Source organism: Dermochelys coriacea, chromosome 5 (assembly GCF_009764565.3).
Source record: "Dermochelys coriacea isolate rDerCor1 chromosome 5, rDerCor1.pri.v4, whole genome shotgun sequence".
Classification (NCBI taxonomy): Eukaryota; Metazoa; Chordata; order Testudines; family Dermochelyidae; genus Dermochelys; species Dermochelys coriacea.
In genome coordinates, this window is record NC_050072.1 from 66690700 (window position 1) to 66706768 (window position 16069).

Consider the following 16069-nt stretch of genomic DNA (forward strand, 5'->3'; position numbering starts at 1 on the left):
CTAAGGCAAAGACAACCAAAACCAAAGCTATACGAAGTAGTAGTAACTTTCAAAAAGATACAGAAAATGTGTAGCCAAAACATTATAAAAGTGTGTGTGTGTGTGTGTGTGTGTGTGTGTGTGTGTGTGTGTAGATAATCTTGATTAAATTGGTGAGACATTTGATACAATCAAAGATGAGTGAGACATTATCATGTCAGCACTGTCTCCTGGGATTTATTCCAACATTCCAATTCCCTAAGAAGCTTCAAACGAATCCTGTTTCCCCTGCCCGATTCACCCTGCCAGAGAAATGTTACACCATTCTCTTCTACTCCAAAGATAGAATGCCTACTCTCCATCCAATTACCCAATCCCAAGCAAGAATTAGATTTTTTTTTCTTGGTGTCTGCTGGTTCTCCAGGGCTAGAAACAGGAGCCTTTTCTCCTGTAAGGTCTTCTGTAAAGTCATGACATTTTTATGTATGGAAATGCTATTTTAGGTCATTTTTGGAAGTGTTTCATTTGTTTTAATTTTTCCCTTCTGAATCCTGTGCAGTTTGTACTCATAATTACTAAGGCACCTGGATTTTTGGGTGGTGGGATATAAGAAACAGAGCCATGGAACATCATGGATTCATAGAAAACTATTCAAAAAGCTCCCTTCTGTCATCTTAGAAACTCTTAGACCCAGAAGCTCTATTTAAAACCTAACTGGGCATGGCAGTGTTGCTTAAAGTGAAATTCAAGTCCTCATTAAGCAATTCCTTAGAATCCTCCCCAGGCATTGCACACTAATGCCTTCAGCTAGGCAGTATGAGGAGAGTGATTGATCATATTCATTTCCTTGCCTGGAATTTTGTCTTTCAGTGGGAACATGCCCTGCTTCATCACAACCTGTCCTGGTTTATTGCATTTGGCAACTTTCAAGCATCTGGTTGCATGGTGATGGTTATTGATTCTCGATGTTCTGGTTAGAGAGGAAATAACAAATTTTTTTTTTTTTTTTTTGGGGTGTGGAAGGGTAAGTTCAGCCTGATGTTTCAATATCTGATCTGTTTGTTGTAGATTTCGTTCATGTTCCTCTTAGCTTTGGCAGTATGACGTAGGAAATAATGTCATTGAGGCACACTTGTGGAAGGAGCTGACAGAAACTGCACTAGCGGGGAAGAGGACCCTCTTGTTCACCTCCAAGACTTGGAAAAGCCCATCAGCAACAGACTCCCATTCAGGGAAAATTAAATGACAGGTGAGGGCATGAATGTTATGTTTGAGTCACCTGTGTAAAGATGAGTGGATGAGATCACCCAAGGAAACTGCGTGGAGCAAAAGGAGGAAGCGGCCAAAGGGGAAGCACTGTGAGAGACCCCTCTCGCCTTCTTGGGACAGTGGGAGAGGGAGGAGGATTCACCAAGAGAAATGTCAAGTGAAAGGCTAGAGAGGTAAGAAGATGAGCTGGAAGTGTGGGACAGGATCAGAAAACAAGGCTTTAAGGAGGAGGATATGATCACAATGTCAAAAGCAGCAGAGAGATGTCAAGGTTGAAGTAGAGGCCTGAGGTTAGGCCAGAAAGAGGTTGATCAAGACCTTAATGGAAGCAGTTTCAGTTGAGTGGAGAGAGCAGAAGCCCAGTTGGTGGGGGCTGAGGGTAGGGTAGATGGGAGGAACTTGAGGTTATGGCTGTACTGAATGCTCAGTAAACTTGAAAGAGAAGGGGAGAAAAATCAGAAATCGCATGAAAAAACTAATAAAAAGTCAGTCAGCTGAATACTTTTGTATGCACTGTTTGCAAAAGAAGTAACATATACCAGCCTCTCAACCTTATAAGGGTGGCTTGAAGCTCTGGTCAGTGTGCATGGGAGGTTGGCTCAATTGTTACAGCCTTCTTCATTGATAATGCCAAAAATATAAGGAGCAATCTGAGCAATGAGAAGAGAGAAACCATACAAATTTTATACTATATATTTTGATTAGATAGCTTTGTTTTAAAAATTATTCCCAAATGTGTCTGTGTATTCCAGCATAAATGTGAAATATAGCGTGTGTTGAGATGACAAACCCTTTACACTAGCTTTGTAACCCAGTCTCTTTTTAGCAAGATTCTTGCCTACTCTAAATCAAGGTGATCAGTTATTTCTCTGAAGGTCATGGAAACCTGAGTGCTGAAACATGCCACAATTCTGAAACTGGTGTTAGAAGCTTGAGCGCCTTGTGAAAACCTGAGGAGGCCATGAATTTTCTGTAGTACTGTGCATTAACCTATTTTTCTCACACGTACAAAAAATCTCTAACAAAAGTGTTAGGAACTGGGATGCTTTTAGCATTCTATTTCAGGATGCGATGCTGCAGTGGCAGAAAAGCTGCACTGTGTGAGCTACCGTCTGCAAATGGATGAAAGTACAAAGAGAGGGATAGAGTACCATAGTGCTGGATCTGGCAGAGCCCAGCAGAAGTAGGACTAAGTTAAGGATATGAGGTTGGGGAGAAAAGAGCAGGAAAGTGTAAGCAATGTAAGATTATTTTCTTTAACTCCTTAGTTCAATGATTTAATATTTCTGATTGAGAGCAACTTGCTTAGAATTTGATGAAGGAAAATGTGGGTCTAAATCAAGGGAAAATGGTGAAAGGTGTCCAGAACAACAATCGTGTTATAATAGGTTTCAGAGTAGCAGTCGTGTTAGTCTGTATTCACAAAAAGAAAAGGAGTACTTGTGGCACCTTAGAGACTAACAAATTTATTAGAGCATAAGCTTTCGTGCATCCGATGAAGTGAGCTGTAGCTCACGAAAGCTTATGCTCTAATAAATTTGTTAGTCTCTAAGGTGCCACAAGTACTCCTTTTCTTTTTGTGAATCGTGTTATAAGTAATTAAATCCACTGAAGATTTCAAACTGTCCTTCTATATTAGCATTTTTCTGTAGCATTTCTCACCATAGCATTTAAGGTGCTCCTTTTAATTTTTACCAAAATCTTTCACAGAATTCCATTTATATTGTTCAATCATTTTATTTTATTTAAAACCAGAAAGAAAAAAAAACACACCTTAGGCTAATGGGGGCTAGGATGGTAACCATGAAATCTATTAAACTTGAGTGGGGATAGTCTTTCAAACAAAGGATGGCAGCCTAATACATTGCTTGTCATTTTAAAAACAGAACTGGACAAAAACGCTCTCAGTGCTGTGCTGTAGGAAACTGAGGCAGGACAAGAGGATCTGAAAAGACAGTTCCCATCTCTAATTTCTGTCATCTTTTAGAGGTGATCAAGCAGTTCATAAAATCCAGTCCGTGATTAAACATTTCAAAAAGGTCTTTCGAAGGCTAGATTATTTAGAAATTCTCATCAGTTAGATCAGTTATTGCATGCTGGCTTCTCACATTAGTTTTTCCATTGGTCTGATAATACCTGGGGCATTTCAGCAGCAATAAACCTAGCTAAAAATAGCCCCCTTTAAAATTTCTTCAAAAGCTAAATAGCTGCATGTGAAAAGAAGGGAGCACCGAGAGTTTTGAGCCTTAATGGTTAAATTACAGGGTTAAGAACAAATGTCTAAAGATGCTATTTTAAGATGCTTTCCCTTAAAAGGTAACTTTGGAGTTTGAATATTCAAATCAAAAATGGCTGATTAGAAAAACAGAGCACCATCTGGCCTAGATCTGTACCTTCCCAGGCTATTTTGCAATCTCAGCTGAATCCAATTGAGCCAGCACTTGATGCAGAGGTTTCCAAGAAAGTTCCAAGCATTGCAGGAAGTGGTGGTGTGATGATTGTCAATATGTGGCTCTCTCCTTCTAAATCAGCTGTGAAGCAATGCCTGAGAATGATGGTGTGGAAGGTAGAGGACACTGCTGCTAGTGGATCGAAAATAAAACTTCATTTGCTAAAGACCTCATGCAATATTAGAGGGGTTCTCCCCAGTTACCTAGCAAAGTTCCAATGTGGGTAGGGAAACTGAAGTATTGACAAGTCCATGTGTTCAACAATCTTAAGGCAGGACCTCCAAAACCATGCAATTGATTTAAAATCATGTTTAAAAAAAAAAATTAAATGGGAGGGGAGTATTTTTATTTGCCTCCTAGTTTTGGAGCCTTTAGGATTCTCTGGCTTCATGGTATCAAGTTTTTCTCTGCTCTCAGGAAGGCTAGAAACTTTTTATTTTTTAAATGAAAAGCTGAGATTATTATGTAGTCTCTTGATTCCAGAACCTGGGACTTTACCAAATGTTGTAGAGACTCAAATTGAAATTGTGAGAGTTGGGAACACTGAAACTGGGAACTGTGTTCGGCCTTCTTCAATTCTCCCTATAGTTTCTATATGATATTTTTAATTTTCTGTCCTTTACTTACTGTGTTGCTGTGAAACAGCTACTGGTTTCACCTTAGAGGTGACGGGTGCATTTCTGTGAAGGATGAAATGCAAATTTACATATGTCTACATATCTATGTACATATCTAAAACACTTCTGTATCTTTTGGTTTGATGGTGCTATGTAAACAATCATTATTGCTATTACTGTTATCAGTAATTTGAACAGTTCTGCCCCAAAGTAAAAGGTGATTGTTGTTGTTTTTTTTTTTTAAAGTAGGAAGCACCTTTCCTCAGTTAGGGCTTTGTCCTGCTTCCATTAAATGGAAAAATGCCCATTAACTTTAATAGTGCAGGATCTAGACTTTATAAAGTGAAGCTGTAATCCTCCATTTTGATAGCAGTCCTTCCAACAGCTGCAGGTTTCCCCTCTACTACTTTGTAATGGTTTCACTGATTAAACAAGCAGAGCTTGAGCCCAAAGGCAAAAAATTTCTGGAACAAATGAGATTCTTTCTAGTGAGCAATTTTCAGTAGAAAAACTCTCTCAGCTTTATACGTTTCAAAAATGTGTTTATCTGTGACTTAGAGAGACAAGGTGGGTGATGTAATATCTTTTATTGGGCCGACATCTGTTGGTGAGAGATACAAGACTCACTTACAGAAGCTGCCTAATCACATCAGCCACACTATCAGAGGCTCGTTCACCTGCACATCTACCAATGTGATATATGCCAGCAATGCCCCTCTGCCATGTGCATTGGCCAAACTGGACAGTCTCTACGTAAAAGAATAAATGGACACAAATCAAACGTCAAGAATTATAACATTCAAAAACCAGTTGGAGAACACTTCAATCTCTCTGGTCACTTGATTACAGACCTAAGAGTGGCTATTCTTCAACAAAAAAAACTTCAAAAACAGACTCCAAGGAGAGACTGCTGAATTGGAATTAATTTGCAAACTGGACACAATTAACTTAGCTTTGAATAAAGACTGGGAGTGGGTGTGTCAATACACAAAGTAAAACTATTTCCCCATGTTTATTCTCCCTCCCTCACACTATTCCACACGTTCTTGTCAACTGCTGGAAATGATCCACCTTGATTATCACTACAAAAGACCCCCACCCTCCTTCTGATAATAGTTCACCTTACCTGATCACTCTCCTTACAGTCTGTATGATAACATCCATTGTTTCATGTTCTCTGTGTATATAAAATCTCCCCACTGTATTTTCTACTGCATGCATCCGATGAAGTGATGTGTAGCTCACAAAAGCTTATGCTCTAATAAATTTGTTAGTCTCTAAGGTGCCACAAGTACTCCTTTTCTTTTTGCGGATACAGACTAACACCGCTGCTACTCTGAAACCCATCTAATTAAAGATGTTACCTTGCTTGCTGTACCACTCTAATATCCTGGTACCTACACAACTACAACTACAGTGCATTTAGCTGTGACTTGTCTGTCACAAGGCATTCTTCTGGGGACTTTGGGCTCTCCCCTGCCCCGTAACAGTGTACTGTTTGAAAAGAGAGAAAACCTTTGATTGACAGCAGTTAACACTTAATACTGATTTGTAAAAGTACTGCCCGTGAAGCATACAGCAGTTTTATTTCTGGTTAACAAGCTTGAAGAACTAGAATCAGCTTTAGTGAATGAAGGGAGAGGTGTGCGTGTGTGTGTGAGAGAGTGACTTTGTGTGGCTGAACTTGAAAATTCCCCTTTATGAATTTTACTGATCTGGTCAAATGATACAAGTTTAAATTTTCTGTGGAGGAAAGGTCAGTAATGCACTATTCACTGGGACAATCTCAACACAGTGAGTAATTCTGATTAAAGCTCTGGTTGAGATTGAGTGGTTTGTCTGATTGGAAGACTAAATCTGTCCTTAATCACCCTGATAAAATGACATCACCAGGACGCTATACATTGTCAAAAAGATTAATGCCCTTTATCTGAAATGCAAACTTAATTCTAAAATCCAAAGACTGTGCTTGATATATTGCATTTTCATAGTTCTATGAATTTCCTTTACATACACCGCTATTAGTCTCTGAAGACCGGTGAAGGTGAAAAAAACATTTTGGGTTATAATGTTGTATTACAGCATTATTGTTCAGTGCTTGTGTATTGACAACACTTCTGTTGTAATCCTCTACTGTTACAGGATTTTGATTGTGTCTAAATGTGAATGTGCATGTTTACACTGTTGGGTAAAGAATGTACATTTTAAAATAATATATTATGATGTATTTTTAATGGGTTAGCAATGTCTTTGGTGTTTGAGTTTTTGTGTACATTACATACTTTTAATGAATTTATATTACCATTTTCCTACCTAAATATGTGTTCTATTTCTTTTGGTAAAATCTGTGGACTATATTTTCCTCTTGCATGTTTGTTTTTCCTACTCAGGGAGGAGAGAACTTGGTGAGTTTCAGCTGGTGGAGTTTCATGCTGGTTGTTCTACTGGACTAGAGCGGGTTTGACCTTGTCTGAGGAACAGACAGAGGGGACACGCGCCCTAATCAACTGTCATTGGCTAACTTCAGTGTGACAGCACAATGGCAGCCATGGAGATAGTCCCCTGGTGTTCATCTTGCTTCCAGCTTTGTAGCTACAGAATTAAAGATGGCAGCTGAAATTCACTTTGTCTTTGTATGGACAGTGGCTTGGAAAACTGAATCACTGGCTAGAAACCTTAGTCATTTCCATAAACATTGATAACCTTGTAGGATTCTCTTATGACAAATTATTAAACTGTAGCAGGAAATACATTTCAAGCACCTGACGCTGTATTGCTTTTTCAGGTGAGATGGTACCTATATTCTTCTAGCTCCTACTCCCAAAATGCCATTGGATTGGAGGGATCTCTTTGATTCTGATGGGGCCAGTCGTTGTCTTCGGGTTAAAGTCTGTTTTGAAGTTGTCATTTTAAGAGGTCTTCAAGCAATCCTGGCCCATTTAAGAATTTTTCCTGGCTCATGACTTGTTAGTCAACTAAGGAAGACACTCTCCTCACCAAGGATGTCAGAGGCTATGATCTGCGTGCTCTGTATGTCGTGTCATTCCCTATGGCTCCACTGCTATACAAGGTAGCATGGTAAAGTGGATTATGGGACTCCACCCTTTGAAAGGGAGCAGGCTTGGGAAACCTTATAAAAGTGAAATTGATTTTAAGTGGCTATCTTTTGAGAGGGAAATGCAAAACAGAGAGCAGCTTCCACTGCTCTAGAGCTCAGGAGAACTCATTAATATTTCATGGATTTTGCAGCCATGGAGGCAAAATTAGGCTTAGATAGCTGTGAGTAAGTAGGGGTTCATGGGATCTATCCTCTGGCAATTCCTTTTTATGGCAAGAATCCAGTATCAGCTCAGGCAACCACTATAATTATGCAACAAACGGTTAAAAGACTTTTTTTTTTCTACTGAGGGGTCAGTTGAAATCTGTTCCACTGTTTATACGTTAAAAAAAACAACAAAACCATACAAAAACAACAACAACAAAACCCAACACCTTGATGCTCTGTACCTTTTGCTAAAGCCAGGTTTAGCACCTGAATTGTTTTGAGTTACCTCAGGTTTCATTTAGCACTTTGAACACTGAGTGCCGGGAGTGGGAAGTAACATGGAATGAGAAATGAAGCTGTTTTGTAGATAATAATTCTGTTAATAATTCGTCCTATTCACATGGGGCCTTGGTCTTCACATTTTAAACAACATAAGGAACCCTGTTGAGCATGTATGCATGATTTAACTTGTAATATTCTTGATTGTTTTACAAGGTTTGTTATGGATGGGAATGTGTATGCTACTGGTATGTTTCTTCCTATATTACACTCTGTATGGCTAATACTGAATAGTGAAGGCTGAGTTCACCCTCCCACACTTAGATTGTGCATCCTTTCATGCTGACATTATACTAGCTTTATCTCAGCTCAGAAGTGATTAATATTGGAAACTGCGCAAAATATGTTTGGCCATTTCTGAATTGTGTATATATGATAAATACTTCCCCCCGTATGTTCCAAACAAAAAGTTTGCACCTGAATAACTTAGTGGATGAAGATATTAACATGAACATTGGTTTGTATTCATCTTGTTGAGATAAAATAATTTAAGTTTGGAAAAGCTTGATTCATCATTTTTTAAAGTTGTGTTTCAAGTCGGAAATTTCACTCGAGCTAGAATTATTGTAGTCTGAATTTGTATTCATCTGAAAGCTAGATTGGGTTAGAATAATTGAACTGTTGAACTGCTTTAGCTTTGAGATCATCTACAATTTTAGTTTAGAAGAGTCCTTTAAAAACTTAGCTTTTTTAGGTTATGCATACATAATAAGATTATACCGTTTTCTCCTATGTTCACATCCGGTATCTTTCATATACATAATTTGGAAATGGCTGATACTTAAAAATGCAGAATGACTGGCTTGTTCAGTAGGCCTCTTTGACGTATAAGGAACAAACAAAATTTCTATTAAAATATCATTTTTATAGTTCTAATGATACGTGCATTTTAAGGTTAGAAGTTTCTCAAATGTATGGTAGAGTTTTACTCTCCGGTTTTCTTAGTTTCCAAACCATCCAAATGTTGAGTTGGCACAGAATTTGAGATGATTCAGGGCATAAAGATACTATGGTTAATAGGGATGTAAAATACTAAACGGTTAAATGGGTAAGCATTAGACTTACCAGTTAACCACCCTAATCGTGAACCCCCAGCCGCGCCGGCCGGCCAGCCAGCCGGACCAGCGCCAGGATGGATGGACAGAGCAACCCCAGACCGAGCCCCAGGTCAGACGGCCAGAAAAACCCCAGCCCCTCTCCCTTTAATCAGTTAACCGATTAAACAACATAATTTTAGTAATTTATTCTGTTAACTTTTAAAACAGATATTTACATTCTTAATAGTTAAGAGCAGTTTTGAGGCACGTTGGCGAAGGACATCCTGGCTTTAGGATTGTACTGTTAAGGACATAGTGTTCTGGAAGCATCAAATGCAGTTGATCTAGAGCTAAGAATTTAAAAACTCCTTTGTCAGTCTTTCATAATTCATAGATTCAAAGACTGTAAAGCTAGAAGGGGTCATTATGGTGATTGTCTGACTTCCTGCATAAGATAAACCAGAGAACCTGACCCAGTAATTCCTGCAACAAGCCTATGACTTCTGGCTAAGCTAGAGCATATCTTTTAGAAAGAGATCAGATCTTGATTTAAAGATCACCAGTGATAGAGAATCTAGGTAAGTTGTGCCAATAGTTAATTATATTCACTGTTAAATTTTTTTCACAGTATTTCTAATCTGAATTTGTCTAGCTTCAGTTTTCAGGCATTGGATTTTGCTGTGCCTTTGTTTGCTAGATTAAAGAGCCCTCTGCTATCAGAAATGTTTTTCCCCATGGTAGGTACTTATTGACTGCAGTCAAGTCACCTCTTAAGCTTCTTTTGGATAAACTAAATAGATTGTTTCTTTAGTCTCAGGTAGGTTTTCCAGACATTAAATCATTATTGTATCTTGTGGTGGGATGCCTGTCCCACTCTTGGTGAATAGGTTTTAATGTGGGCCTGAGGCCAATTAACTGAACTGCTTGCACCTGGAGTGTGGGCCAGGCCTCAGTTAATGATGAAATCCAGTTGGGGAGGGGCTGGGTGGAGCAGAAAGGGATTGCAAGGAAAGAGGGAGGAATTCTGCAGTTGTTCTCCTAGTAGTAGGGAGTGAAGAGACCTGTAGGGGGCAGGAAGGCTCTGGCAGGGTGAGGACAAAGTCTGGGGAAAGGCTTGATAAGAAGTAGTCCAGGGAGGTGGCAGCAGGAAGTCTGGCAGGATGAACCTTGACTGCCTGTCTTAGGAATCTCGGACTGGAACCCAGTGTAGAGAGCGAGCCTGAGTTCACCTACCAGCACTAGTAAGATGGCATGAAGCTCCTGGAAAGCGGATATGGACTACTGGAAGCCCTGAGAAAAGGCCAGACCATGAGACCAGAATGGAGGGTGGCACACTAGATGGAGGGATCAGATATTTGTTTTTATTGGACTTTCCGTTATCCCAGAAAGGGAAAGACAATGGTCACCTTGTCCAAGGGCTGAGTCACAAGAAGAGAGATTGCTGCAGGACAGAGTGACTGTCGGCATAAGCACGGGGTGCTAGATGATGAAAGAGCGGCCACATCCAGCCCCAAGGGGTGCCCTACTGGTGAGTCCATTTTTCCACATAGCTCTTTTCTGAAACCTTTCCAATTTCCCCCCATAACTTTTAAAATTTGGAGACCAGAAAAGGACACAGTATTCCAGTAATGGTCTCACTAATGTTGTACAGTATGGTAATACCACCTCCTTGCTTCTACTAAATATTTCCCTGCATATACATCCAAAGGTTTTATTAGCTTTTTTTAGCCATTGCATTCATCAGGAGCTTGTGTTTATCTGTTTATGCACCATGATCCCATGTTCCTTATCAGAGCATTACTTACCAGACACCCTTGTAAGTGTGACCTACATTCTTTATCCCTAGATGTATGGTCTTACATTTGACTATGGTGTTACTAAAGGTTTTACAGTGTATTGAAACACATATTCAAATGAGCTCAGTTTATCAAGGTATCCAGATTATTTGTTTAAAACAATGGAATTTAAACATTTGTTTAAGTGCTTTCCTGGAGAGTTAGGCACATACTTTCCTGAATCTGGGCCTAGGTGATTTCCTGAATTGGGATGCTTTCCTGAATCAGGGCCCCTGTGCTTACTTTGGCTAAAAAAGAAACAGAACCACATTTTTAAATGAGAAGGCTTGAAGAATATTTGCATAGTTGGAAGGAATACAAAAGACAGCAGTGGGTTTACTGTTTGTTTTAGCACGAAGAAGAGAGAGGAGAACAGTGAATGATATTGTGCAGTGGTTCTCGACCTGGGGAGCATGCATTCCTGGGTGTACAGGGTCTTCCAGGGGGTACATCAACTTATCTAAATATTTGCCTAGTTTTAGAACAGGCTACATTAAAAGCACTCATGAAGTCAGTACAAACTAAAATTTCATACAGACAAAATGAGAAAGTAAGCCATTTTTCAGTAATAGTGTGCTGTGACACTTCTGTATTTTTATGTCTGCAAGTAGTTTTTAAATGAGGTGAAACTTAGGGATACGCAAGACAAATCCGACTCCTGAAAGGGATACAGTTGTTTGGAAAGGTTGAGAACCATTGATATAGTGCTACTCTAGTTCTCATCTTCTAAACTGGATGCAGTGCCAAATGCTGCTGCTTTACTTATGTAAGTAGCTGCATTGAAGTCACTACACGTGAGTAAATTGAGTGGGATGTGGCTGTCTGTATTACATGGTTGTGCAGTATGCATGCTACATGTAAGGCTATATTTAAAAAATCTGAGTGTCTATCATATTATTTCTGCCATGTGCATGAGGGCACAGAATTAAGGGGAAACTTTCAAATTTAATGCTAATTTTCCTGACCTTTAAATAATATTGTACGAATGCCAAGGGGGTTCATTTTCTGGTGGTTCTTTTTGGTTTTGTTTGTATGCAGTATTATTTGATGCAGTATATGGTGGGCCAAATACCTCATTCACTTGCACTTTGTGTAATACGTAAGGAGTATTTCATTATTGAATACTTGCTGCATGAGATTAGGCAGGAGAAAGATGAATCAAAACCAGTTTACCTGCCAGATAGCTTTATTTCTATTTGCACTGTAATGTTGTTACATTGTTGACTCTCTGTGTCTGACTGCATCATCTAAAATCTGTTTGGAGTGTTATCTAGCATGCTGTGGGGAGTCGCGCAAGGAACCCCGACCTGAGGTATTCTATCTGCTACCTAAGATCCATAAACCTGGAAATCCTGGACGCCCCATCATCTCAGGCATTGGCAACCTGACAACAGGATTGTCTGGCTATGTAGACTCCCTCCTCAGGCCCTACGCTACCAGCACTCCCAGCTGTCTTCAAGACACCACTGACTTCCTGAGGAAACTACAATCCATCGGTCATCTTCCTAAAAACACCATCCTAGCCACTCTGGATGTAGAAGCCTCTACACCAACATTCCACACAAAGATGGACTACAAGCCATCAGGAACAGTATCCCCGATAATGTCACGGCTAACCTGGTGGCTGAACTTTGTGATTTTTGTCCTCACCCATAACTATTTCACATTTGGGGACAATATATACCTTCAAATCAGCGGCACCCGCATGGTCCCACAGTATGCCAACAATTTTATGACTGACTTAGAACAACGCTTCCTCAGCTCTCGTCCCCTAATGCCCCTACTTTACTTGTGCTACATTGATGACATCTTCATCATCTGGAACCATGGAAAAGAAGCCCTTGAGGAATTCCACCAGGATTTCAACAATTTCCATCCCACCATCAACCTCAGCCTGGACCAGTCCACACAAGAGATCCACTTCCTGGATACTACGGTGCTAATAAGCGATGGTCACATAAACACCACCCTATATCGGAAACCTACTGACTGCTGTTCCTACCTACATGTCTCTAGCTTTCATCGAGATCACACCACACGATCCATTGTCTACAGCCAAGGTCTACGATATACCCGGATTTGCTCCAACCCCTCAGACAGAGACAAACACCTACAAGATCTCTATCATGCATTCTTAGAACTACAATACCCACCTGCTGAAGTGAAGAAACAGATTGACAGAGCCAGAAGAGTACTCAGAAGTCACCTACTACAGGACAGGCCCAACAAAGAAAATAACAGAACGCCACTAGCCATCACCTTCAGCCCCCAACTAAAACCTCTCCAACGCATCATGAAGGATCTACAACCTATCCTGAAGGATGACCCATCACTCTCATAGATCTTGGGAGACAGGCCAGTCCTTGCTTACGGACAGCCCCCCAACCTGAAGCCAATACTCACCAGCAACCACACAACAGAACCACTAACCCAGGAACCTATGCTTGCAACAAAGCCTGTTGCCAACTGTGTCCACATATCTATTCAGAGGACACCATCATAGGGCCTAATCACATCAGCCACACTATCAGAGTCTCGTTCACCTGCGCATCTACCAATGTGATATATGCCATCATGTGCCAGAAATGCCCCTCTGCCATGTCCATTGGTCAAACTGGACAGTCTCTACGTAAAAGAATAAATGGACATAAATCAGACGTCAAGAATTATAACATTCAAAAAGCACTGTTGGAGAACACTTCAATCTCTCCGGTCACTCGATTACAGACCTGAGAGTGGGTATCATTCAACAAAAAAACTTCAAAAACAGACTTCAATGAGAGACTGCTGAATTGGAATTAATTTGCAAACTGGATACAATTAACTTAGGCTTGAATAGAGACTGGGAGTGGATGGGTCATTACACTGTTCCTCAGATGTTCTTGTTAACTGCTGGAAATGGCCCACCTTGATTATCACCATAAAAGGTTTTCCTCCTTTCCCTGCCCCCTTCCTGCCGGTAATAGCTCATCTTAGGTGATCACCTTCCTTACAGTGTGTATGATAAAACCCATTGTTTCATGTTCTCTGTGTGTGTATATAAATCTCCCCACTGTATTTTCCACCCAATGCATCCGATGAAGTGAGCTGTAGCTCACGAAAGCTTATGCTCAAATAAATTTGTTAGTCTCTAAAGTGCCACAAGTACTCCTTTTCTTTTTGCGAATACAGACTAACATGGCTGCTACTCTGAAACAAGGACAATAGCAATATGCAAGCCTGGGTTCTTCTCCAGCCCTCCAAGAACTGTCCATATGTGACTTTATTTATGAGGAGATATATATTCATCAGAAATTATTTACATTAAAATGTATTGCTTAAGTTTTGAAATCTGTCTTTTTATTATTATGCTTTAAAACAAATTATCATAAGAGGGTAAAGCACAATAATTTATGGAATTCTGAGTTAGTATTTATATTAGCCATTTGTGTGTGGGGCATATTGTGTAAGTATTTATATATATATGTGTGCACACACTGTGTGTGTGTGCGTGTGTGTGTATATATTCATATAATAGATAGTAATATGTTTAAGTGGTGGCTTCTAGGTCTTTCTATAGTTGTATATAGTTTCTATAGTTAGTGCTGTTCTGGGTATGATATAAAAACAGAAAAATCTCTGACTAGAGTTCAGCATAAATTTCCTTTTTTGTGTATCAAGTCTTAAAATACTACATTACTGGAATTTTATTAATATCCTGCCAAAAATGTACCTTCATTATTCTTGATTATTTTAAAGTATAATACAACAATTACTGACACATTATTTTTCATAATATCTACAGAAAAACATCACTATTAATATAAAGAATATAGCTGGGTTGAATAGCACAAAGAAGTAGTTGGAAATCAGGTTATATTTTGTTCTTATGAAAATCTATATTTAGGTCATATTTATTATTTCATGTCATTTACTGATATACATTCAGAGTTTAGTGTTAGGGGTTTTAACTGGGAGCATAACTATTTTTTAAATATATATGTTACTGAAGGATACAGACTCTTTGAGTATCTTATAGGGTGCTCCTTGATTATGGTATTCGCTATTACAGATTTTATAGAAGTCTCAGTTTTGGCTCCAAATATAAATAACTTTTGTGTTTTAATGCTTTGCTTTTTACTGGTTTCATTAGCTTTTGAAATTAGGTCATAGCTATTTGAAAATTGACACTGCTATTACACTCTCTTTTATGGTATATAGCTTGCAGGAAAAAGTTACTGGATTTGTGCGCAGAAGATTAAATGGTACAAAATCTGCAGTATTTTCCAGGAGATCTGCAGCTAATGGTAATTTAACAGGAATGTAGAGAAATGCATGGAGGGAGGGAAAATGAGGGTCACCTTTTTTCCGCAGAGTTTATCTTTCTCTCTTCATTTAGTGAAGTTCTGTGTCACTTTTATTCTCTATTAAATTTGTTTAGAGCAAAGAGGGGGAAACAATATGGCCATAAAACTGTATCTAGCTACTTTTATCCATTACTGTGTAGGTGAGCCATGAATTATGTACAGTATGCTTAACAAATGTAAAATAATAGGTACATGGATGTGGATATTTAAATGTCAGAGAGAAACCCTTTATTCCTGCTGCCCTTAAATCCTTATTACTCAGAGTAGTCCCACTGAATTGCTGGAAGGACAAGAATTTTGAATAAACTAAGTGTGAGTGATACACACTCATTAAAAATGTATGGTCTTCCAATACTTAAGGGGAACTGTGTGTGTCATACTTAGTTTACTCAAAGTTCCTGCTTTTCCAATGCCCAAAACATCTCATGTTTCTATATATCAATATAGTATTAATTTTCACCCTTGTTGGGTGAAACAGCACAAGGCGAGTATAGCACAGAAACATGCAAAAATACCCAAGCCATTACTCATAAATATAAATATGCTCTTTCTATTCATATAATCATTTGCTTATTTCTGTGTGTGTCCGCGCTTGTTTAAAATGGTTGTTTAAGATCAAAAGCCAGTAAGTTTCTGTAATGTGCTCTGCAGCCTAGAAGCAAATTAAGTCCCATGTGATGTGGCAGTTGCTAGGGGAACTAGCCTTACTTGTGAATAGCAAGTAAAAGGGATTCTGTTTTCCAAAGCAGATATAGTTCTTTTCCCCTGAACAAAGGGAGCATAAATTGCATTTCCACTCCGAATTTTGCAGCAACTTCTGAGAGAGCTGTTTAGACCTTGACTTACCCTCTGGGAGGTGAGGCCCTTTGTAAGTGTGGCTATATTTATATGCAACTTATGCTGTAATTTTGCAAAAGCACATTTGACTTTTC

The 16069-nt window shown here is 39.2% G+C and overlaps 1 long non-coding RNA gene across 1 annotated transcript; it reads left to right on the forward strand.

Annotated features, from left to right (window-relative positions):
* The first annotated feature begins 849 nt into the window (after window positions 1-849).
* Window positions 850-11298, forward strand: LOC122460315. Its single transcript, XR_006281560.1, has 3 exons — window positions 850-952; window positions 1048-1228; window positions 6706-11298. It is a non-coding gene; the product is annotated as an uncharacterized LOC122460315 (long non-coding RNA).
* The last annotated feature ends 4771 nt before the right edge of the window (window positions 11299-16069 follow it).